Consider the following 23890-nt stretch of genomic DNA (forward strand, 5'->3'; position numbering starts at 1 on the left):
TTCCTTTCCGGTCCCTCAACAACAATGACGGTAGTTATTACTACATGTCAAACTTTGTGTGAAGCACTTTCCAAGTGGCTTCTTATTTAAAACTTGCAATAAACTTCTGAAGCAGATACTGGGAGGGCCAGGGAATTTGAGTAACCTTCCTAAGGTCACACAGATGTCAGAAGTCAATGCTCTAAGCCATAAGACCCCTTCAGCTTCAACATCTGGGCAGCATTCTGAAATACGCATTCCCATGTGCCATGTAACCTTTCATAACAACACAATGGAGAAAACATTGGAAACCCCCATTTAAGGAAGGAATCCAAGCCTTGGAGAAGATAAGTGAGTTAGGCATGTTCCTTGACTCATCAGTGAATATTTATTGAGCACCTACTATGAGCTAGGCCCTATTCTAGGTGCCCAATGAACAACACATAGCAGTGGTCAAACGGATAAATCAGCTGTCCCTCATGGAGCATATGCTGCTCAGGTAGGCAATAATAAGTAAGGAAATACATACTGGATGAAGATAAGTGAAGGGAGGATGGGGAGTGCTGGAAGATGAAGGTAGAGGTTTGCTATTTTATTTACTTATTATTATTATTATTATTGATTTTAGAGACAGGAAGGGGAAAGAGGGAGAGAGAAAAAAACATTGTTTTGTTGTTCCGCTTATTTAAGCAGTCATTGGTTGATGCTTGTATGTGCCATAACTGGGAATCAAACCTGCAACCTTGGCATACCCAGAGGGCATTCTAACCAACCGAGCAGCTTGACTAGGGCCATTGGTTGATTCTTATATGTGCCATGACCAGGGATTGAACCTGCACAATTTGAGCTACCTAACCAACTGAGCTACCTGGCCAGGACAAGGCTTGCTATTTTAATAGGGAGGTGAGAAGACATCTTTAATTTGAGCAAAGACATGAAGCAAGTGAAGAAATAAGACATGCGTCCTTCAGGAAGAATCCCAGGAAGAGGGGACAGTAATTGCAAAACCCCTAAGATTGGACTTTGCTTCATGTATTCAAGTAAAAGCAAAGGGGCTGGTGTGATGAGAGCTGAGGATGGTGGGAGGATTGAGTAAAGATCACACGGATTATTGGGGGCCATTAGGAGGACTTTGGCCTTTGCTCTGAGTAAGATGGGGAGTCATGGGAAGGCTTTCAATAGAGATGGGGCACAGCTGAAGGGTTGCAAAGACCCTTCTGGCTGCAATGGAAGAGGAGACCCTAGGGGGCAAGGTTAGAAGCCAGGAGCCCAGTAAGGAGGCTGGTGCGGTAGTCTGGTGAAGTGAGGAAGGTGACAGCTGGCACCAGAGTGGTGGAAACAGAAGGGCGTTGGGGATCAGATTTTAGATCGAATTTGAAGGAAGAATTGTCAGATTTGTTGATGGCTCGGATGTAGAAGCACGAGAGAAAGGAGTCGAAAATAAAACTAAGACTTTGAGCCCCATTCCACACTGTATCATGTGCCTCATTTGACAGCGGAGGAAGCAGATCACTGGACACCTGTATTTCCCTGTCACCATCACCACCACTGTCCCAGGGAGAACTCTGGGCTGAGGTCTTGGCAGTGTGCATGAAGACACACACGATCCCTTTCAACCTTCACCAGACCTCATTTTACAGATGGAGAAAGTGAAGCTAAGACAGGTGAGGTTGCCAGTCCAGGTAACAGGCAGTAAAAGCAAAACTTTTCCAAATAACTTCCTAAAAGTAGAAACCTTTCAAGTGTGGATGAATGAAAAGTGATACTTCATGTTATGATCACCAAGTTTGGAAGGGCCATAGGACTTTTCTCTAAAGAGTGAGGCATGCTATCTGTTTGAAGGCCTAGGATGGAGAAAACAATCCGTGGGTCAGGCTGAGCCCCAAGCCACACAGACATCACACACTCTATTCTGTGTATGTGGGTGGGGGGGGGCTCTTCTCACAAGGGCGATGGACAGGAAGGTTGTGTTCCATTAATCATATCTTACACCTTTTTAAATGATTTTCTTGGGCAATTCAGCAGAGGCCAATTAGGAGTAATATGATTATTACTCTTACTAATAACAATAATAAATAAGTCAAGCATTCATTCATTGGACATCTGGAGAAATAGGGGTGAAATGTTATCTACCGACACAGAGACTGCCGCAGAATGAAGGGAGGGCTTTCCTGCCTTCCACTAGCTACCGCTGCGCCAGGCCCTGGGGGCCAAATGCTTTACTCCTATCTGATCACCTTACAACCTGCCTGCTGGAAACCCTCCAACAACTCAGTTTCTTAAGGTCTGAACAACATGGTCCCCTGCCTCGTTCACCAGATTCCAGCGTCCTTTCCAGCTGTGCAGCCCAGTCATATGGGCCTCCTCTCAGTTCTTGTGTGGGCAGTGCTCGTGGTCTCACAGGTCTTTAGCAAGTGCTGTTCCCACTGCCCAGAACACGTTTCCTCTCACTCCTCAGCCCGCTTAACTGCTGCCTCCCTTCAGACCTCTCCCGGATCATCACTTTCTCAGTAATGTTTTCTCAGGCCCTGTGGCTTGATTAATCTCTCCCCTTATGATACCATGTCCTTCTCTTCTTAGCATTTAACACAATTGCAATCTCACAATTCTTCATGAGGTAAATTAAATTAACATCTATTTCTTCTCTGGCTGTGTTGCTCAGTGGATTGAGAGCCAGCCTGTGAAGCAAAGGGTCGCTGGTTCAATTCCCAGTCAGTGCATGTGCCTGAGTTGGGGGCCAAGTCCCCAGTTGTGGGTATGTGAGAGGCAACTGCACATTGATGTTTCTCTCCTTCTCTTTCTGCCTTCCTTCCCCTTTATCTAAAAAAAAATAAATAAAATATTTTAAAAAATTAATATCTATTTCTTTTACTCAATTATAGGCTTCTGGAACCTATACTAAGACTGAGTCTGTTTTTCTCTGCTTCCTCCCCAGTCTTTACCACAATGCCTGGCATGTGGTTTAATAAAGTCAATATGCCCTGGCCAGCAGCTCAGTTTGTTAAGAGCATCGTCCTGATACACCAAGGTTGTGGGTTTGATTTCCCATCAGCACACATACAAGAATCAACCAATGAGTGCATGGATAAGTGGAACAACTGATTAGTCTCTCTCTCTCTCTCTCAAATCAATCAATTAAAAGAACAATAAAAATCTACACCCCTCCTCCACCAAGGCATCCCCTTCAGTGAGGGCAATAAGGAAAGAACTTCCACACTGGTTTTGCAGGTTACAGAGAGAATGGGTGCCAGCACAAGGAGGAAAGGTGTTCCACTTTCTACCCCAATCCCCCTCCCCACCCCAGGGACTTCTCTTTTTTGGAGGAGGGCAAGGAGGAAGAGATGGGAGATGCCAGGAGCAAAGCCTCAGGAGTTTTCCTGGCTCAGAGGATGAGACAGATTTCCGGGCCAAGCAAAGGAAAGCAGGTGGGGCTGTGCAGTTAGCAAAGGGCTCTGGGATTTTGGAAGACTTATGGTCCAAAATCCTGCCTGCCGGGAACTTGCTGTGTGACCTTGGGCAAACTATTGCTCCTTCCTGGGCCTCAGTTTCTGACACAGGGACCTCTTCCTATTCAGTGATGATGATACGAACGACAGCTAATATTTAATGAGCACTTACCAGGCAAAGTGCTAAGCATTTTATAAGATAGCAAAATGGTTAAGACCACAGCTTGACTTTTAATCCCAGCAATGGGCACACTTACTAGCAGTATGACTTTGGACAATTACTCTGCCCTTGTGGGCCCAAGTTTCCCCACGTGTAAAATGAAAATAATCCTCCTTCCTACTTCATTAGGCTGCCTTAGGAATCGATGTATAATGTGTAAAACACTCAGCCTTGGTACCTGGCACATGGTATCATCCTTTCAATAGCTACTACTAAATACATATTTCAATAATAACTAACAAATAAAACCTGGCTAGACTCTGTGTATTTGTTGAGGCAGGAGTATTGAAAGCAAATATTTTAATGGCTCACTTTTGAATTTAAAAAAAGCAGAAAAGAGCCCTGGTGGAGTAGCCCAGTTTTTCAGAGCATGGTGTCAGTATCCCAAAGCTGTGGGTTCCATCCCAGGTCAGGATACGTGCAGGAATCAACCAATGAGTGTATAAATAACTGGAACAGCAAATCAATGCCCCCCATCCCCACCTGTCTCATCAATAAGTCAAGCTCTGGCCAGTGAGGTTCATTTGGTTGGGCATCATCCAGTAAGCTGAAAGGTCACAGGTTGGATTCCTGGTCAGGGCACATGCCGGAGTTGCATTTGGTTCCCCATCAAGGCAACCAATCCATATATCTCTCTTACAATGATGTCCCTCACTCTTCCTTCCACTCTCTCTAAAATCAATAAGCATGTCCTTGGGTGAGGGTTAAAAATAAATAAATAAATAAAATGTGTGGGGGGGAAAAGGCAGAAAAGAATTCCATCTAGTGGTCAGCGGGGCCAGAAAGAAGTCTGGGTATTCCTGTTGAAAATGAAAGGTGAGGAACCTACTTTGCAAATGAACGTGGGCTCTAATGACACTGTGATGAAGACTGAGTACTTTACAATGAGGGTTTTTCACACACTTGGGCTCTGTGAATCCCTCAGTCATTCCGGGAAGTAGGCATTTCGATTATTATTATTCCAATTAGATGGGGAGATGACTGGGGCTCAAACTCCTTAGCATAGCACACTGGGCGGAGGTGGGGGGTGGGGGTGGGCTGTTGGTGCTGGACCTGGGGATCTAGACTCAGCTTTACCTCCAATCTGCCGCAGCTTTCAGGCAAACTGCAGTCTCCCATGGCTGAGCCTGTTTCCTCAGCCATAAAATGCTACTAGACACAGCTTGTAGACCTAAAGGTGAGCTGGGCTTGCTTTAGCAGCTGGGAGCCCGAGGCACAGGGTCATGCGACGCTGGGGAGGCAGGGAGAGAGTGCACATCTCAAACCTGCCAAAAGCTGGGGCAGCCAGGAGAGCAGAGGAGCATGTTTACTGACAACAATGTGTGTGTGTGTGTGTGTGTGTGTGTGTGTGAGTGTTTAATGTATATATTTATACATATACTTTTATATATTATATATTTTATTATACATATTTTAAAGATTTTATTTATTTATCTTTTAAGGGAGGGGAAGAGAGGGAGAAAGAGAGGGAGAGAAACATCAGTGTGCAAGAGGTACATCCATCAGTTGCCTCTCACACGTCCCCAACAGGGGACCAGGCCCACAACCCAGGCATGTGCCCTGACAGGGAATCGAACTTGTGAATCTTTTGGTTGTCAGGCCAGTGCTCAATCCACTGAGCCACACCAGTCAGGGCAACACTATATATTTTTAATTTAACCAGCACTTTTATGGTATTTTCCAAGTACCAGGAACTGTTCAAAATGCCTTACATGTATTAACTCATATAATTCTCACAACAATCCTATGAAGTAGGCGCTATTACCTCCATTTCGCAAATGAAGACATAGAGGCACGGAGATATGAAGTCACTTGCTCATAAAAATACCTACCATATATGAGATACCTTTTATGCATCAGGCATTGTGCTAAGCACTTTCAATGTGTTATTAAAAATCTATACTGCCCTGGCTAGCGTGGCTCCGTGGGTTGAACATGGGCCTGTGAACCACAGGGTCACCAGTTCTGTTTCCAGTCCAGGGCTCATGCCTGGGTTGTAGGCCAGGTCCTTAGTGGGGGGCACATGAAAGGTGACTGCACATTGGTGTTTCTCTCCCTCTCTTTCTCCTTCCCCTCCCCCTCTCTAAAAATAAATAAATAAAATCTTTTAAAAAATCTACAGCTGCTCTGAGAGCTGTAAACATGACAGTATATTCCAACACAAATATAATATTTAATCCCAACATAGGTGTACGTCCATCAATGTATTGACTGATTATCAAGAAGGCTGGTAAAAGTGTATACCCAATGCAATCAGGCACCTGAGAACAAGTGCTGGGCACTCTGAGTTTCACAAGTCCAGGCATGGCCTGTGCACTGGCACCGCCTCCTCCTATTCCTGCTAAAGGGACCACCTCCCCCTGGGGCTGTCTTCACCAGAGTGTGGGGACACTTGCTTGAAACACTACAGTCATTTAGACACCCTCCTTGTCGCTCTTTCTTCTACAATGGCTGAATCTCTTTTGGAAAATGTGGCCGATGTATATAATTTTATGTACAGCTCGTTTTCACTGTTGGCCCTGTATTGTATTTAATTATCTCCTGAATAAAGTGATACTGGTGTGTCTTAAAAAAGCAAAATAAGGAAAACAAAAACATCTCAACACTAATATTTTAGGGAGGGGCACCTTTTTACTCAATGTGATCTCTAATTTTTGGAAGAGTTGTTAAGATTAGTACAAGGAACTCATGAATGTCTTTTTAACCAGACTCTTCATTTATATACGTTTCCCCCCATTTACTTTATGTTCTCCCTCTCCCATATGTACGCATCTTATTGTTCCTGAGCCATTTAAGGCCAAATTGGTGATATTGTGTCCCTTTACCCCCAAATACTTCAGTGTTAATTTCCTAAGAGCAAGGACATTCTCCTATTTTTTTTTTGGGGGGGGGGTGATGAAATAAATGACATTTAATGACAGCATTTTTATCCTTCCCTTTAGAAATGTGGATTTCCATCACAATTACAATGATCGTGATGTTGCAACAAATTTTTAAGAAAACCCTGTTGCACTTGCATGCAACCAGAGGAAGATCTGAAATCAACCTGGAAACAGAAGTTCCTTCTAACTATCCATGTTCTCTGCTGCCTTTGTGTGTGTGTAGTAACACATCTATGTCCTTTTAAACACCAAGAAGCAACATCTTAGGGGGTGTAGTAGAAATAAAAGCAAACATCTTTCCTTTAAATTTTTTTTAAGAACCTAAGACAATTCTTTCTTTCTTTCCGTTTTTTAAAGACTTTATTTATTTATTTTTAGAGAGGGAAGGGAGGGAGAAAGAGAGAGAGAAACATCAATATGGGGTTGCTGGGGGCTGTGGCCTGCAACCCAGGCATGTACCCTGACTGGGAATCGAACCTGCGACACTTTGGTTTGCAGCCTGCACTCAATCCACTGAGCTACGCCAGCCAGGTTAAATTTTTTTTTTCAATTACAGAAAAACAAAATCTTTCATAAAACTATTTCCATGGAGGCCAGAGCCTGATCTGCCCAACTGGATAATCCACTACCATGTTTTCATTTAAATTCACTCAATCATCCCAGCAGCAATTCTGGGAATGATTCTCTTTCTGTGGCTGAGGAAACCAAGGCTCAGAGAGACCAGGTGACTTATCAGACTCATGTGACCTCAGAAATTGGATTCAAACCACAGTGTCTGATAAAAAGTCCCCTTTAGGACATGGGGTCAGCCGCTGTAAGAATGCATGCTAGGGGAGAGGGTGTGGTGTGACAGGTGTGTGTGGCGTGTCCTACCACCTGGACAGTGAGGAACACTAAAAAAGAGGCAGGGGGCCTGGGGGAAAGCCCAGTACGCTGTGAGTGTGGATCCACACTCACAGTTACGTGGCCAGATCAGACCTACTGAACCCTCCTCCAAATCCACATTCTAGGAGCCTTCCTTATTTAGTCAATGACTCCCCCTTCCTTCTCCTGGGTACTCAAGCTAAATCACCTTTGACAGCAGGAGTCATCCTTAAAGCCACTCCTCCCTTTACCCTCTGGGGCCATCAGCACCACTTGATACAATCTCCACTATCTACCCCAAATCCAGTCATTTTTTTCAATCTCCCCTGAACTGTCCTCAGTCTTCCAGATCCTGTACCAGCCTCCTCCCCATCCACCTCCCTACTTGGGTCAGTTTTAAATATCTGAGTCAGATCATGGTTTAAATGGTGACATCAAAAGCCCAAAGTCGCCAAAGCTTACTAGACCCCGCAAGATCTGCGCCCCCACCTCTTGCAGTTGCTTCTCCCCTCCTCAGTCCCTCTACTCTGGCCACACTGGCCTCCAGGCTGTCCTTCCCACGTGCCAAGCTGGATCCTGACCTGGGTCAGGCTGAATCACTCCAGTCTCCATTTTATCTTCTTGCCAGATTTATCCATATCTGACATTGTCTTATTTGTTTATATTTATTGTGTGACACTTCCCAACCAGCCTGTAAGCCTTGGGCCTCCCTGTCAGAATTTATAGTTGGGTGCATGCCACACAGCAGGCACTCAGTCAAGATAGGCTGCATGGCTGACTTGCTTTGCACAAATCCCTCTGTTCTGTGGACTCAGTCCCCTCCTATGAAATGGGACCCTAACTCTCCTTGCCCTTACTCCTCCTGGAGTGCCTGTGAAGCTCAAATGAGGTGTGAATATGACTAACATTTTTTTTTTTTTTTCAAATTATAAAATTCTGTGCCCTGGGGAGACAACATGCTAATTTTTCTTTCCCAGTTTCCCTGGCATTCAACGCCCTTTCCCAATAATAGGACTGAGACAACTTAGGTATTTAGACCCTCTCTTTTTTCTTCTTGGAGTTAGGTGGTCTACTGTCCACAGAAATGTCTTCTGTGTCACAGTAAACCCAATCTTTTGGTATCTTAACTAGGCCTTCCAGGCATTCCTTGGTGGCGCAGAAACATTCTTTGCCATATAACAGGTCTTGGCTTATGATAAGAAAAAAGAGGCCCAGCAGCCCTCCCACAGGCCCACTAACTCATATGTTTTTTTTTCCCCCTCTAAAGACATACCTCTTCTCCCTGCACCAAACTGATAGGAAGCCCATTTTCGATGTTTGTGCCAGAGGCCAAGGAGTTCCTGCTGCTCATTCCATGAGTCTCCAAGGGTTGCTGAGCGCATTTCACTTCCGTATCTCCTTAGCCTTTCTCCAGGTTCCTAGGTTGAACAAAAACAAGTAAGTTTAGAAATGTTTGCAGCTTCCAGAGAATTTGACATTTACTCATTTGCAAATACCTGGTAAGAGATGAAGGGAGAAAATTGTGGCTTTACTCGGAGAGCAGGAGCCCAGGAGGCAGGAAACCTGTGCTCACTCATTCACTCATCAAACTTGTATGGAACTCCTCCTGCAGGCACTGGAAATACAGCTTGAACACGATAGACAGGTGTTTTCTGCCCTCCCTCGTGAAATAGTTGATTGTGTGTGTACATACCAAGAAAAAAAAGAAAACAAAGGTGTATGTAAAGAATAATGCAAAATGATTTGAAGAGCTATACGTGCCACAAAGACAGTGAAATAGGAATGATAGAAAGGGTAGAGTTGAGGAGGGGTGGTCAGGAAAAGTCTCTCCAGAAGGTGACCTTTGGGGAGAGAACTGAATGGTGAGAAGCTGGCCATGAAAAGATCTGGGCAAAAAATGTCCAGGAACGTGCTTAATGTGTTAGAGGAACAGCAAAGAGATGCGAGGTTACAGTGATGTGAGGGAGGAGGGGAAAGAGTAGGGAGATGCCGGGAAAGGCAGGCAGGAGCCAGCTACAGGGGCTTGAAGGCCATCATGTCATCATTCATTTGTTCTTTCATTCATTCAACACATATTTGTTGGCATCTGTGCGCTAAGACATACTGAGACCCGACCTTCACAGTCTAATACGTGGAGACACACATAAGCAGGTAAACAAACTAATGTATGAGTATAAAACACCAGGTATCACAAATATTAGGAGGAAGTGCGGTTTTCCAATAGTTCAGTGCCCCTTTAAGGGTAGAGGAAGTTGAGGCCTGGTAACAGAATGGGGCTTCTCCTTCCGCCCCGATGCAATAAGTACCTAAGAACCCAGGCAGCCAGGGACCTGATTGCCTTTCCCTCCTCTGCTCTCCCTCCCTTCCCCTCTAGATGACTGACAAAGGCTGACCGCGGTGGAAGGAAGGGCTAGTCTGAGGGTCCAGAGCCGGGCAGCTGACCGGCAGAAGCACGGTAGAGCCCAGGTGATACTGCAGCTGGGGGTGGAGGTAAAGGGGAGACTTGGCTGCTGTGTGACTCCAGTGGGAACGCTTCCCCCCTCTGGGCCACTACCTCCAGAGAGGTGGGCATGTGTCCGGGATCGAGGGTCAGAGAAGAGGGGCCCCAGAGTGGGTCTCCACTAGCAGCAGACGTCTGCGAGCTCTCCTCACTAAGTCTTGGTATCCCGGTGGGTGATTTAACAGGCCCTGGGACGAGAGGCGGGGCCTGTGGAGGAGGGGCGGAGGGGAGGCTCCGAAGTGATTTCAAATTTCCCTCATCCCCCTCCCCTCGCTCCCCCCGGCCAGAGGCCGGGCTGTGAGTGGCTGCGGCGGGGGCGCCCTCAGGGCGGGGGCGGGGCGAATGCCGGGCCGGGGCTACAAGTGGACTCAGCACCGCCCCCTGCCCACCCTCTACTTCTGCCGTGTCCGGCCCGCGCTGCTTCCTCGCAGCAGCTGCCCCCCGGCCGCAGCCCGCGTGGACGCTCCGAGCGTCCCCGACCAACGCTACCGGCCCGCTGGCAGGCCGACGAAGGAGTGGCCGCGCCCGGCCGGCAGCGCGGGGGTTAAGTGGCCCAAGTAAACGCAGCTCGGCGATCGGCGCCGGAGATTCGCGAGCCGAGCGCTCTGCACGGCCGCCCGCCGGCCTCGCGCCAGCCTGTCCGGACCCGCGGCTCAACCGCGGAGCCGCGCTCGAGTCAGGCTCTCGGCAGGTGAGCACCCGGTGGTCCGGGGGAAGCTCGCGCGTCCCGGGACTCCGGGGGCTGGTGGGGGAGGGGACAGCAGAACGGGGCCGGGACTGAGCAGAAGGGACCCTGTCCCGGCTACCTCCTGGGGAGGCGGCTCCCATTCGGCTGGAGACCGGGCATGTTAGGGGAGGTGAGGTCGGTCCCCTGACCCTAATTGGGGGAAGGGGACAAGAGGGATACAGTTGGAGGGGGGAGAGGGAATGTGTCTTCTTCCAGGGATTCAAGTGGAAAGCCTACTCTTGTATTGCAAGAATACGATGAGGAGAGACGTTCACCCTTAGGGAGGGAGACCGGGCGTCCTTCCTGGGGTCTAGAGTCAAGGGGAGGAGGTGTCCCTCTGGAGAGAAGGGGACCTCATGGGAGGGGGTATACTTACCTGGCCTCGACTTGAGAGGGAGCCTCCTTGGGGAGGGGGGCGGAATATAAGAGGGACTTCTGCCAAGAAGGTGGGCATCCGGCATCCGTTCCTTCTGACTTGGACCTGCGAGTTCAGCTGAGAGAACTTAGTTTTATTTACTACCAGGGATGGAAAAGAAACAGTGGCGTGAGTGCGGGCGAGCAGGTGGGTCGAGGGGTGTGCGCGGGTCGGGGGCGTAAGCCAGAGGGACAGACTCCCGGGGTCCTCCCTAGATAAGCCAACGAGGGCGAGGCGCAGCGGGGCTGTCTGGGATGCCCTCCGGAGGAGCTTCGCTCTCGCAGTGCACACCTGGCCGGGAGGAGCCGGCCCGAGGGCGGAGTCTCCTCGCTCTGCCACTCTACCTGCCCTGGGGCTCACTTTCCATTTTTTTCCCCTCTTCCGGGGTGAGGCTGGTCCCACTTCCCAAACTTGCAAGTCGAGGCCTCAAAACTGCTAGTTAGCACCACCTCCTAGAAGACCAGCTTCCTTGCCCGTGTGTTTGGCGAGGGAGGGTGGATGTGGAGTCCCACTTCGCAGGCGAGAAAGTGGAACACAGAGGGTGGACATAGCAAGTTAGCAACAAGGACCTGCTCTTGGGCCCGGCTTTTTCCTCCTGGGGTCACTCACCTGTGGCTGGGAAAGGCTGCAGAAGTTACGCGCCCAGCCCAAGGCCTTGTGCTTCCCGCCTGCCTCCTTCCCAACCCTGGGCAGAGAGAGGCTTCCCCCTCCCCCACCTGCTTCCCCACCTCCACTCCCCCACCCCAAGCCAAGAACTGCATGAATTAAACAGAATTAAAGAGAATATAAACTTTGAGCCACCTCCTGATTTTTGGATGTGGATTTTGGCCAACTGGTGGCAATTATTTTGGGGAGGCAAATCCTTCTGGGGCTCTCACTTAAAGAGCCCAGGAGGTTTACCTGCCTCTGCCCTCCAGGAGGCCTGCCTTGCTTCTTTTCTGGAAGCCATTGAGCTCCCCAGGTGCAGACCTGATTTTTTTCCAGAGTTGAGATGATGATGCCTATTTTATAGGAATGGCACACAGTAATCCCTCAATAGAAGTTGGCCACTCTTGGCATTAGCTAGGACCTGGGCTAAGCAGGTTGCCCTCTTCAGGGGGATGCACGAATCTTTGGATGGTGTTTAAATCTATCCCAGTAAGTCCATTGCTTTCTATGTCTTAGTTATTACATCTGTGAAATGGGAATATGCAAACAACCCCAGGTTGTGTAAGAATGAAACCAGTTTATGGAAGTTTGACCTCTGACCTTCAATGTTCTTCAGATATCAAATGGGTATGATGACCCCTAACATATACCACATTAGGCTGGGGTGGGGACTCAACTGGATAGTGCTTGACATAGCAGGTGGTGAATGTTGACATCTGTATTAATTAACCAATAGCCCCTCTGTTTAGAGTAGCTGTTAATAAGAGTTGGGGATGAAGGGAGGCACACCCCTGCTGGCTCCTCTTGCCTGCCTTCCTGCACCAAGGTACTGTTCCTATCAGCTATGAAAACTTTTCCAAATAATTGTCCTTGATTTGGGAGTTGGCAGAAAAAAAGGTGCCTTTGTCCCATTTTGAAAGAAGCTGTGTTTTTCTTTTATGGGTAGGGGCCATTTTTACCCTCCCCCCCCCCCCAAGCTTGGGGCCTACCTTGAATCCTTAATTTCAGAGCTAAGCAAGATACTGTACCTTTCCCCTTTGGGGTGGAGAGGGCTGAGACAAAGGGGCCAGGTCTGGGGCTGGCTGCATCCTGTTCCTTAAAGCCATAGGCATAACTCCCCACCCCTTGCAAATGTTGGAAGGTGGGGGGAAGCATCTGGGAGCTGCAGGGGGCTAAGGGGAGGAGCTAGGGAGGTGAGGTTGGGGGAGGGTGCTTTCCTTTCTCCCCTTCCTCCTGCCACGTGGGGCCTATGACCCAGAAGAGTCCCGTAGCCCCTCATTATTGCAGCCTGAGGGACCTGCTTCCTATGGTGGGGTTTGGGCAAGGTCTTCCAGGAACACTTAGCTTTAGATTGAATCCTTTGTCTCAGACCAGCTCTCATGCCAGCTGTCTGGCCTCCAGGCTCAGGCACCTTTTCCAATGTCATCTGAGAGGATCCTTGGGTCCTACCCTTTGGCAAGTGCCCCCTCCCCCAGTCCTTGATAGGTACGGAACCTCAGGGACCTCAACTCGGGCATGCCCTTGTGTTGAGCAAGTCATTAAAAATCACTAATTCAGAATGAAGTGATTTTTTCAGTTTCTTGGTGGATTAGGGCCAAGGAATACAGAATACCTCCTTTTCCTTGCAGTTTACCCTCTTTGTGAAGTGCTGGATGGACTTGTTTCTCTTATGGGGGGGGGGTGGCTGTTCTCACTGGGCCCGTTTTGCAGCTGATGAAACTGAGGTTCTGGGATATCCAGTTGCTTCCACACCTCAGTGGTTTTTTCCAGAACGCTTTCACATCACATCTGCCACTATCTCAGGGCAGAGTTCGGCACTCCAGGCACTCCAGCTGGGAGAAAGCCCAGCGCAGGTGTTCAGATGTGCCGGCCATAGCTTGGAGGAAGTGGCCTGGTAAATGGCAGAGGAGGCCTGTATCTGGGTTTGCTGTATCCTGCTCCTTTAAAGCCATAAACCGAACTGTCACCCCTTTTTTAATTTTTGTTCCCTTCTGTGAAATGGGTACAAGGACACACCTACTCAGTCCTCAGGAGGACTAATTGGAAGTCAGGGGCCTTTTTGCTTCACAAGGCTTAGTTGCTAAGTTAGGTGAGGGGCCCTGAATATTGTAAAATTCTGTTATTTGTTGGGTTATGTCATTTGAGGCAATAGACGTAAAGGGGGTTTGGGCTATGGAATCAAATGTGAATATGTATTTCTATTTGCTCCATTTATACACTGGTTACCTGAGCCTCAGTGGTTCAGCCTGTAAAGTAGGGATGCATTCATTGTTGGCCAATCCCAGGGGATGTTGAAGTTTTGGGGTTTTTTATAAAAGATTTTTATTTATTTTTACAGAGAGGGAAGGCAGGGAGAAAAACTTCTTATCTGTTGCCTCTCGTCCGCCCACACCTGGGGCGACCCAGTCATGTGCTCTTATCGGGACTTGATAGGTTACCAATAGGTGACCTATTGGTTCACAGGCTGGTGCTCAGTCCACTGAGCCACACCAGCCAGGGCTGAAGGTTTTTTTTTTAATTAAATTTAAATTTTTATTTTATTTGTAGAGAGAGGGGAAGGGAGGGAGAAAGAGGAGAGAAACATCGAACTGGGGACTGAACCCGCAACCCAGGAATTGAACTGGCGACCTACTTTATGGGACTAAGCCCAACCGAGCCATACCTGTCAGGGCAGATGTTGAAGTTTAAATAAGTTGAGTTGTTACGGATTAAAACATGTGCATGTGGAAGGTTCAATAAATGTTGCAGTTTACGTAGTAAGCATTCAAATGTTGATAAAGTGGTTATGATTTACTTACTAAAAGAAATGCAGTCCTGGTTAGCATTCCCGCGTTTTTTCCAGGGAATAACCAAAGACTTGGGAGACTGTTTTGTGTAGTAGGGAATTTGAATATTTCAAAAAAAAAAAAAAAGCCCTGGCTGGATTGGCTCAGTGGATTGAGTGCCGGCCTTCAAACCGGAAGCTCGCCCTGTTTGAATCCTGGTCAGGGCACATGCCTGGGTTGCTGCCTGGGTCCCCCGGTTGGGGGCGTGCGAGAGGCAACCAATTAACATCTCTCACACCGATGTTTCCTTCCCTCTCTCCCTCCTTTCCCGTCTCTCTAAAAGTAAGTAAGTGAAATCTTTTTTAAAAAATGACATTCACTGTATGTGATACAAATGAAAATAAGCTTTACCTTCTTCTGATGTTAAGAAGAAACTAATCATCACCTGTAAACTCAGTCCCAAGGTTACCCTTACTTTACTTTTATTTGAGTCTTCGATTTCTTCTAGGAATATAGAAAAACGTAGTCAAGACTAGGAGCCCTACCTACGCAAAGGGACAGGAACCTCAGGAAAGGACAGAATCCTGAGGAAAGGTGAAATCTTAGGTTTAGAGGGCACTGCTGTCACCATGGGCCTGGCTCCACAAGCAGATGGAGGACCGTTCTGGGTAACAGTGGGAAGAGATTCTTCGGAATCTGCAGTCACTGGCTTCTGCTCTTGTTCTTTGATTAGTTTGCCTGATCAAGTTGGTTAAGTCACTTCATCTGCAGAGATTTTCTTTCTTCCTTTTCTTCGTTTCTCCTTCCTTCCTTCCTTCCTTCCTTCCTTCCTTCCTTCCTTCCTTCCTTTCCTTCCTTCTCATTCATTCATTCATTCATTCAGTGTGGTCTGTGGCCTCTGCCCTCAATCAACCCCCGCCTGCTCCCCTCCCCACAGCTCCCCTGCTTTTTAGTTTTGCACTTCGAAAGTCGAACTTAAATTTTCTAGAAAATTGTCTTTTACAGTCTGAAATTTGTGGGAAAGCAGTAGCCATTGCAAACATTATGAACAGGAAATTAGAAATGCACTTCCAAAAATGACAGAGTGGATGGGTAGGAGACAGGTAAACAGTTGTCGTTGAAGAAAAAGGTTCTTAACCAAGAAATTTCCTTATGGGGCAGGTGGATGCTCACCAGGTGTGCGGGAGGGGTGCAGTTAGGGGAGGGCCCAGCCTGGCGGGGGGCTCCCATCCCAAGGCCGAGGAAATAAATTTACTTGGATCATCATTTCCCTTCTGTGTTTTTCCCCCTGTGCTCTCATTCTAGAACTCTTAGAATCAGATGTCAAGTCTCCTGGCCTGGTAGTATTCCCTGTGACCATTTGTCCATAGTGTTCTGTTTTCTGGGTGATACAGCCTCCGCTGCCAACTCTCTATTTGAACTTTTGTTTTATGCTTTGACTTTTTACTGTTTTTATTTAATTTTAATTTTATTTATTTTTAAATTATTTATTTATTTATTTTAGAGAAAGGGGAAGGAAGGAAGAAAAAACATCCATGGGTTGCCACTCATGTGCCCCCCAACGGGGCGACCTGGCTTGCAACCCAGGCATGTTCCCTGACTGGGATTCGAACTGGCGAGCTTTTGGTTTGCAGGACAACACCCAAACCACTGAGCAACATCATTCGGGGCACTGTTTTCATTTTTAGTATTTAAGTTTTGAACTTCCATATTTGAAAGGAACCAAAATTGTCTGTGGGACTTGAAAACTGAAGGGTTTCTTTGTGAAATAATGATTTGAACTTGTCTTTTGGTCTCCCAAAATCCGAAGGAAGTTCTTTGCTATTGGGTCTGTCTTATTCCCCAGGGCAGAGGAATCTTCTAGTACCCTGCCTGGGAGGTACAGACCCTCTGGTGGAGAGGGTGCCGCTGGGGAATTTGAGAACTCTCAGCCCATCCCCTCCTCCTCCGGCAGTCTCCTCTGTGCAAGCTGGTGGAGGACTGGTTGCCTCTAAAATAGGCTGAGAAAGAGGACTGGGGGGCACCTAACTATTTCTTTTCATCCTTCCCTGCAGCCCCACCTTCTGGGGTGAATTGGGCCTCTTCCTAAGCAGCATTTGCTTCTAGTTGCATATGCTTCTCACTGCAAGTGGACATGCTTTGGGCCATCACTGGGGCTGATACCCAGGCTTCCCCTGGGCTCCAGTTCCTGGAGAAGGAATAATGAATAATGCCTTTTGGTTGGTGTTTTCAGAAGCCAGCAGAGTGCTGGGCCCCTGACACCCTGGCTCCTTGGCTAAGTGCTGTGACTTAGCTAAATCAGCAAGAGCAGGCATTGCTCTACCCGAGTTGCATGCAGCAATGGAACCCACAGGAGACACGGAGAGTGAGTGGAAGGAAACCAGCTCCCCCGGGATGTGGTGAGAAATGGAGTGTGAATGAGGCTGGGTGCCTGAACAGGCAGGTGCTGGTGACAGATTTTCTGGGTTATTATGGGTTACACAGGAGACTGTGCAACTGGATGATGGAATTCAGAAAATTCTGAGCCAATGTGTACAGAGGTGTGGGCAGAATCTTGTCTTCTTGAGCTCTTGGCAAAAGGGTATCAGTAGCGTAAGAGCAGTGTAGATTGGGGGGGTGAACCAACCTTGTTGCTATTATCTTAGCTTTCCCCCAGCTTCTCCTGACCTCCCTCTCCAACCCCACTGGCAGCTGCACGAGGACGGGCTGTGTCTGGGCTTTGTCTGCCCTTTATTCTTGCACGTTCCTGAAGCATAGCAGGAACTCCTATCTGATGAATGGGTAAGAGTAGCCTTTCCCAGTGTCTTGAACTGTCCTAGGATGTTATGTGTTGAGCTACAAGCCCAGCACAGAGTAACTGCTCAATATTAAATATGATTCTCACCATTACCTAAGGCCACACACCCAGTAAGGAGTGGAATCTGGATTGAAATGCTGTTAAATTTATCTTTAAAAAACTTATTGATTTGAGCCCTGGCTGGCGTAGCTCAGTGGATTGAGCGCGGGCTGGGAACCAAAGTGTCCCAGGTTCGCTTCCCAGCCAGGGTACATTCCAGGGTTGCAGGCCATAACCCCCAGCAACCGCACATTGATGTTTCTCTCTCTCTCTCTCCCTCTCTCTCTCTCTCTCTCTCTCTCTCTCTCTCTCCCCCCCTCTCTAAAATGAATAAATAAAATCTTAAAAAAAAACTTACTGATTTGAGAGAAATACCAAGTTGTTAATCCACTTACTAATGCATTTTTTGGTTGATTCTTTTTTTTTATGATTTTTCTACTGAATCTTTTTTTTAAAAGGTTTTATTTATTTACTTTTAGAGAGGGAAGGGAGGGAGATAGGGAGAGAGAGAGAAACATCAATGTGCGGTTGCTAGGGGTCATGGCCTGCAACCCAGGCATATACGCCGACTGGGAATTAAACCTGAGACACTTTGGTTCACAGTCTGTGCTCAACCCAATGAGCTATGCCAGCCAGGGCTTTTTGGTTGATTCTTGAATGTGTCCTGACCGGGGAGTGAATCCACAACCCTGGTGTATCAGGACAATTCTCTAACCAGTTGAGCTACCCAGCCAGGGTCAAAGTGCTGTTAAGTTTCTTTGAGACTTTTGTCTCCACTTGTCGTGACCCCACAGAACTGGCAGGGTGCACGGCTGTGCTGGGTTAAGGTGCTCCCTCTCTGCCGGCCTGCCGCACCATAGTGCTGAGATGGGCAGACCTGGAACCCTACCGATTTCCCTTTACTTGAACCTCACATAGTTACAGTTTTTTTTCTTGTGATGACAACTTTTAAGATCTACAGTCTTAGCAACTTCCAAGTATACAATATTGTTTTAACTATGGTTAGTTACCATGCTGTGTAATTATGTCCCCAGGACTTATTTTATTTTATAGCTGGAGGTTTGTACCTTGTGACCGCCTTCACCCATTCCCCCTACCTCCAACTTCTTTTTGTTTTCTTTTGTAGTGTGAAACATTGTCTTTTTAAAAAAATAAATAATAGCCCTGGCTGGTGTGGCTTAGTAGATTGAACACTGGCGTGTGAACCAAAGGGTCACCAGTTCGATTCCTGGTCAGGGAACATACCTGAGCTGCAGGCCGGGTCCCCAGTTGGGGGCGTGCAAGAGGCAACCGGTCAATGTAGCTTTCACATATTGATGTTTCTCTCTCTCTTTCTCCCTCCTTTTCCCTCTCTAAAAATAAGTAAATAACCCCCCCAAAATATATAAATTTAAAAAAATATTTTATTATTTATTTTAGAGATGGGAAAGGGAGGGAGAAAGAGAGGGAGAGATACCATGTGCAGTTGCCTCTCATGTGTCCCCTACTGGGGACCTGGCCCGCAACCCAGGCATGTGCCCTAGACTGGGAATCATACCAGTGACCCTTTGGTTTGCAGGCTGGTGCTTAATCCATTGAGCCACATCAGCCAGAGCAAAATATATAAATATTTAAAAATAATATATAAAATCTTTACAAAAATGAAAATCATAAAAATGAAAAGTAATACACAAGAAATTATTTTCTGTTATGGTATAGATAATCTGTAAGCCCTATATTGAAACAACTAGATGCTATCTGAGTTTTTTTGCATGCAGAGCTAAGCTCTATAGAAAAGAAGTCTAGGAGCTAATAGAGGGAACTAGAAATAAGAAAACGCAAGCTCAAGGATGTTTATGATCTTTAAGGAGAAAATTGACAACTTTTCAGTGACGTCAGGCTTGCTGTAGCAGGAATGAGCACTTACAAAGCTATACTTGAAAGATGGCATATATAGCAGGTGGCCAGGGATAAATAGCAAAAGGAAAGGGAGCCCAGAAATATGTTCTGTGTGCAGGGGAACTTTATAAAAGAGGTGGGGTTGGGACATAGTTATTGTATGTGTCTTACTTCGTAGGGAAAAGTGAGTGTTCTGCCACGTGCAAATAATTTGAGGTTGACTAAACTTGAGTGACCATTTCCAAAGGAAGAAATGTTTCTTGGCTCTGGCTGGGTTGCTCAGTTGGTTAGAGTCATGTCCCGTGCATCAAAAGGTTGTGGGTTCTATTCCCCGTCAGGGTGTGTGCAGGAGGCAACCCTCAAATTGATATGTCTCTCTCTGTCCTCCACTTTTTCTAAAATCAATAAACCTATCCTCAGGTGAGGATTAAAAAAAAAAGGCTTTCTTGGACAGCAGTGTTTTAAAAGTTGGCTTTCTTTCATTGGGGATTTTTATTGATTGATTTCAGAGACATCAATTTGTTGTTCCACTTATTTGCAGTCATTGGTTGCTGCTTGTGTGTGCCCTGACCATGCCCTGACCAGAAATCAAACCCCCAATCTTGGTGTGGGGGGACGACGCTCTCACTAACTGGGCCACCCAGCCGGGGCTGAGTCTGCGTTCTGACTGTGAACGTAACACGGGCACGTGGTAGTCAGTTTTTCCGCAAGTACCTGCCTGGGAGATCAGACTTTTTACAGTTAGAGAAAAATAATGCTGAAGGAACATGTCTTAATGCATATGCTAACAAATTAACAAATGAGATTGCACTGTCATACAGACTTTTTTCACTTTACATGGCTTCATCTAACAATCATTTTCTCCTTCTTGACCTCTCGGTAGTAGTCCTCAGTTTACTGCGTGTAATTTGGCCGGTCTCCTTTTGACGGTCATTTGTTGCAGCTTCTGCCATGGACAAATGGGAGAGCAGGGACGATGTTTGCACGCAGGTCATGGTGGGAGCTTTGGGTTGGGACAGTTTCTAGCAGTGGAATCCTGTGTAACAGGGTACGGACAGTTGGCATTTTAGATCATACTGTCCGATTGCCAATAGGTAGGCTTAATTGGTATCTTCACCCTCGGTTTATAGAGGGTTGAGAGTTAAGGCGTTGGTGGTAGCAACTGGTGCAGCAGGCCCACTGTGAGGGGCAGAGTCAAGGCGATCACTTTCCAGAACTCTGGTCTCCTTTCCTCCCTTACCTCCCTGGGAGAGGGCAGAGGGCTCCTTGACTTCTGTCTTTGTCAAGGGGCACACATGGCCACAGGAGTGGGCATGGCAGCTCCCAGAATCCTCTGCTCCTTATGCCGCCACTCATCACTCTCTGAGTCACTCTGGGCTTCCCTCTGCATTTGAACATCCTCCCGCGGGTTTCCCCAAATAAAACTGCAGGGGAAGGGGGCTGGTTGCTTGTGTTTTGTTTATATAGGGTAAAACATTTTGACAATGAACTCCAGTTTAAGTTGGCATATCTGTTTAGATCTTTGTTTCTGTGAATTATCTAAAAGGTAACGGTGCATAACTTTATCCCAACCCACTGACAAACATTTAGGTGTTTGTTAGTATTTTGCTATTATGGGCAATGCTGCAAGGAACAGCCTCGTATAGCCAATATTTTGTACTTATCCAATTTAACCCCTACTGGGATCAATTCTTTTGATAATTCTGGTAGTTTGCCAAGGCCCAGGTTTTACTGTATGAAGTCAGTGGTGCATGTAGCCAACGACCTGGAGGCACTGAGCAATTCTCAGACGCCTTCTGAATCGTCGGGGATGAAGGGATGCTTTGCTTTGTGTGAGGCACAGCTGGGAAAGGGGCACAGTGGCAAAGGAGAATGCGTAATCTCCACGTCGCATGTTTTGTCATCTGCTTTGGGACCCTTAGCACTAACCACCCAGGGAATCAATTAGGCAGGGTCATGCCAGTTTTACAGGTGATAAAACTGGGGTTTGAGAAAAACATTGAAGGCTTTTGCTTTCTCGTGACTCTGATCTTTTCTGGAATTTAGTGGAGATTCCTTATCAGGCAAAGGCAATGAACCAGGACCTTGTGCTCTGCTACCAGCCAGGTGGGCAGCCCATGTCTGGCCCCTCTCTGCCTTTGTACTTGCCCTCCTCCCTGCTCGGTGCCTCCCTGCCTCTCCACGTACCTGGGTGGTGTTCCTCCTTGGGCTTAACTTTTACAACTATTGTTACCACATTGTTTTTGAGGTGTTTTCAAGATTCATCCCCTGGATTCAGCCTAAATCTCCATCATTTAATTGCTGTGTGAGCCTGGGCAGGGGGTTTGCTGACCTGCTTTCCCTGAGCTTCAGTTTACTCATCTGCAAAGTGGGGCAATCATAAGAGTAGCTTGGTTTTTGGTGAGGTACATAGTAATTGCTTCTTCCAGGTGTTCTTTCGGAATCTTGGACAGTGGGAACAGCTAAGACAGACTTGTGCCCTCCAAGGAAGAGATTCTGAAGTCTAGATTTCCCTCTCAGGCTGCAGGGAAGACATTTTTAAACAGGAGAGGTGGAAATATCTTAAGTAAGCCATGGGGGACTGGTCGGGGACTGGTCGGGGACTGGTCGGGGACCAGAGATGCCCAAGTGGCCCCCTCCCAACTACTTCCTGGTCATACCCGCCAACCCCTCTTGCCACATTGTGAGTTTAATTAATGCAATTAACATTTACAAGGTGCTGTGAAATAGCTCTGTTGCTGGTGCCAGCCTGGAGGAAATGAACAGAATCACTTCTGAGCTTTATGGATGGCGTGGGGGTGGGGTGGTGTTCCAGGGCTACTTTTCTGAGTCTAATTGGGGGTGCCACTCACTTTTCGGTCTGCCACATTGCATTTGGACACATCTGACCTGGTTCAGTCTGAACACAAACGCCCTTCACTAATGAGGCAGGGCTTTGTGGGGGGAACCTTGAGAGTGATCCCTCCTCGCCCTGCTGCCCACCCCTCAATCAGGTGCCAAACCCCAGCCTCTGGGAAAAGGTCAGAGTTCACCCTGCATCAGGAGGTTAGATCACCACCTCCTGTCAAGGTAACACTCAGTTGGTATATCATGTCCCTCAGCCAAAAAACTGTAGCCCCTGGGATGGAGGATGGATTGTTACAACTTTATAATTCTTGTCTCCCTTAGTTAGGTACGTGCCCTGGACTTCCTGGGCACGAGTCTTCGGTGCTGCCACTTTGTTGGGTGACTTAATTAGTCATCTGAGCCTGTTGAATAGACGGATAACAAGACCTGCCTCAGGACGAGGTGCGAGTGAAGAGAGTTTTTGCTGCCTTTAGCTTACAGTAGGAACCTGGGCACTGTGACTGCAGCAGCAGAATGCGTGGCAGGCGCAGCTCAAAGTCTGGTATGCCGGCCACTCTGGAAAAGTCCCATAGGAAGGTGCCACCTCCTTCGGGAGGGAACCCAGCTAGTGTGTCCTCCAGCCCGGAAGTGACCACAGTAGGCGAAGCAGTTGGCTTGTGCTGAGGGCCCACATTATTCTGGGGAACGCCAGCCTTGGCTCACGAGGAGCCAGACTGAGGGGTGGGGTGGAGTGAGGGAGATTTGTATCTACCCTTTCACACCAATCCCTGGTGCTAATTTCTTCCTTGTGCCAAGAGCACCTAGTTAAATGTGTGTGTTCTTAACTTCCTGGACGCAAGCACTTTGAGTCACATTGATCAAGTGTGTATTATGTTACTTCACCCATCTGCCTCAGTTTGCCCATCTGTAAAATAAGGATAATAGTATTTACCACGTTTAAGGATTAAATTACCACGTTTAAGGAGTTAATATAGGGAAGCACACAAGGGTGCCTGGCATCTAGTAAACACTGGAAGAATTACCATATCATCATCTGAGAAGATTTGTGTATTTACTTGAGGAGGGCCAGATTGTTACTCTGGGAAGCAGAGGCCTGTGGGAGAAACCTTCCTGGCTTTTGAGATGTGGCTTTTGAAATCTGAGTAATAAGGAGGCAAGTGGTAGGGAGATGGGAGGACTTCGAGGCTGAGGGAACAGTAGCCACACACGCCTGGGGGCTGGCTTTGTTTGTCCCTGTGTAGCACGAGGATGGGGTGGAGGAACTGAGCTGGGCATCTTTCAGTCGCGGGTGCGGGTTCTGCACACTGTTGTTTGTTGTGACAGTGAGGCAGCCCGGTCAGTCAATGGCATCACAAACCCAGAGGGACAAGAACTACAGAGAAGGATATTCTATGAAGTCACGTTGAATTATGCAACTGGAAAGAGTATTTTACCTGCCCAGCTCACCCCATGGCACCCAGGAAGCTGGTGACACTTACAGCTGGTTGGTTTTCCCCCCCAAATCTTCCTCCAGGGCCCACGCATGTGGCTCTAGAGGCAGATTTTTCCCTGAATGTTGAGATCTGATTTTGGGAAGGTGCTCTGCCCGGCGGCCCCTCGGGCAGGATGGCAGCACAGGCCTGAGGTGGTTAATCATTGCTGGCCCTGGGCTGCAGGCTCACCTGGGCCTGTCTGGTTGATTGACCCAGTTAGAGGCTGTCTGAGGGAAGTCTGGGTCTCCCAGATGAGACAGAAGTCATGCCCTTTGATGCAGCATCTGGCCTGATACCAGCTCCTGATTAGAAACCTCATCTAGCCCTACCTCCTCCAGAGAGCTCCCAAGGACCTCCTGGTGTCTTGCACCTCGTGGCCCAGCTTCCCACCTTGCGCCAGGCCACCCGTTG

At 47.6% G+C, this 23890-nt stretch overlaps 1 protein-coding gene across 1 annotated transcript in view; it reads left to right on the plus strand.

Annotated features, from left to right (window-relative positions):
• The first annotated feature begins 10376 nt into the window (after nucleotides 1–10376).
• The window catches only part of DNMT3B (DNA methyltransferase 3 beta), a 40672-nt gene continuing 27158 nt past the window's right edge, over nucleotides 10377–23890 (plus strand). The window contains exon 1 of the mRNA XM_036009703.1: nucleotides 10377–10582. The gene's annotated coding sequence lies outside the window, so the exon portion shown is untranslated. The remainder of the gene's footprint in view (nucleotides 10583–23890) is intronic.

The sequence above is a fragment of the Phyllostomus discolor genome, chromosome 9 (genome assembly GCF_004126475.2).
Source record: "Phyllostomus discolor isolate MPI-MPIP mPhyDis1 chromosome 9, mPhyDis1.pri.v3, whole genome shotgun sequence".
NCBI lineage: Eukaryota > Metazoa > Chordata > Mammalia > Chiroptera > Phyllostomidae > Phyllostomus > Phyllostomus discolor.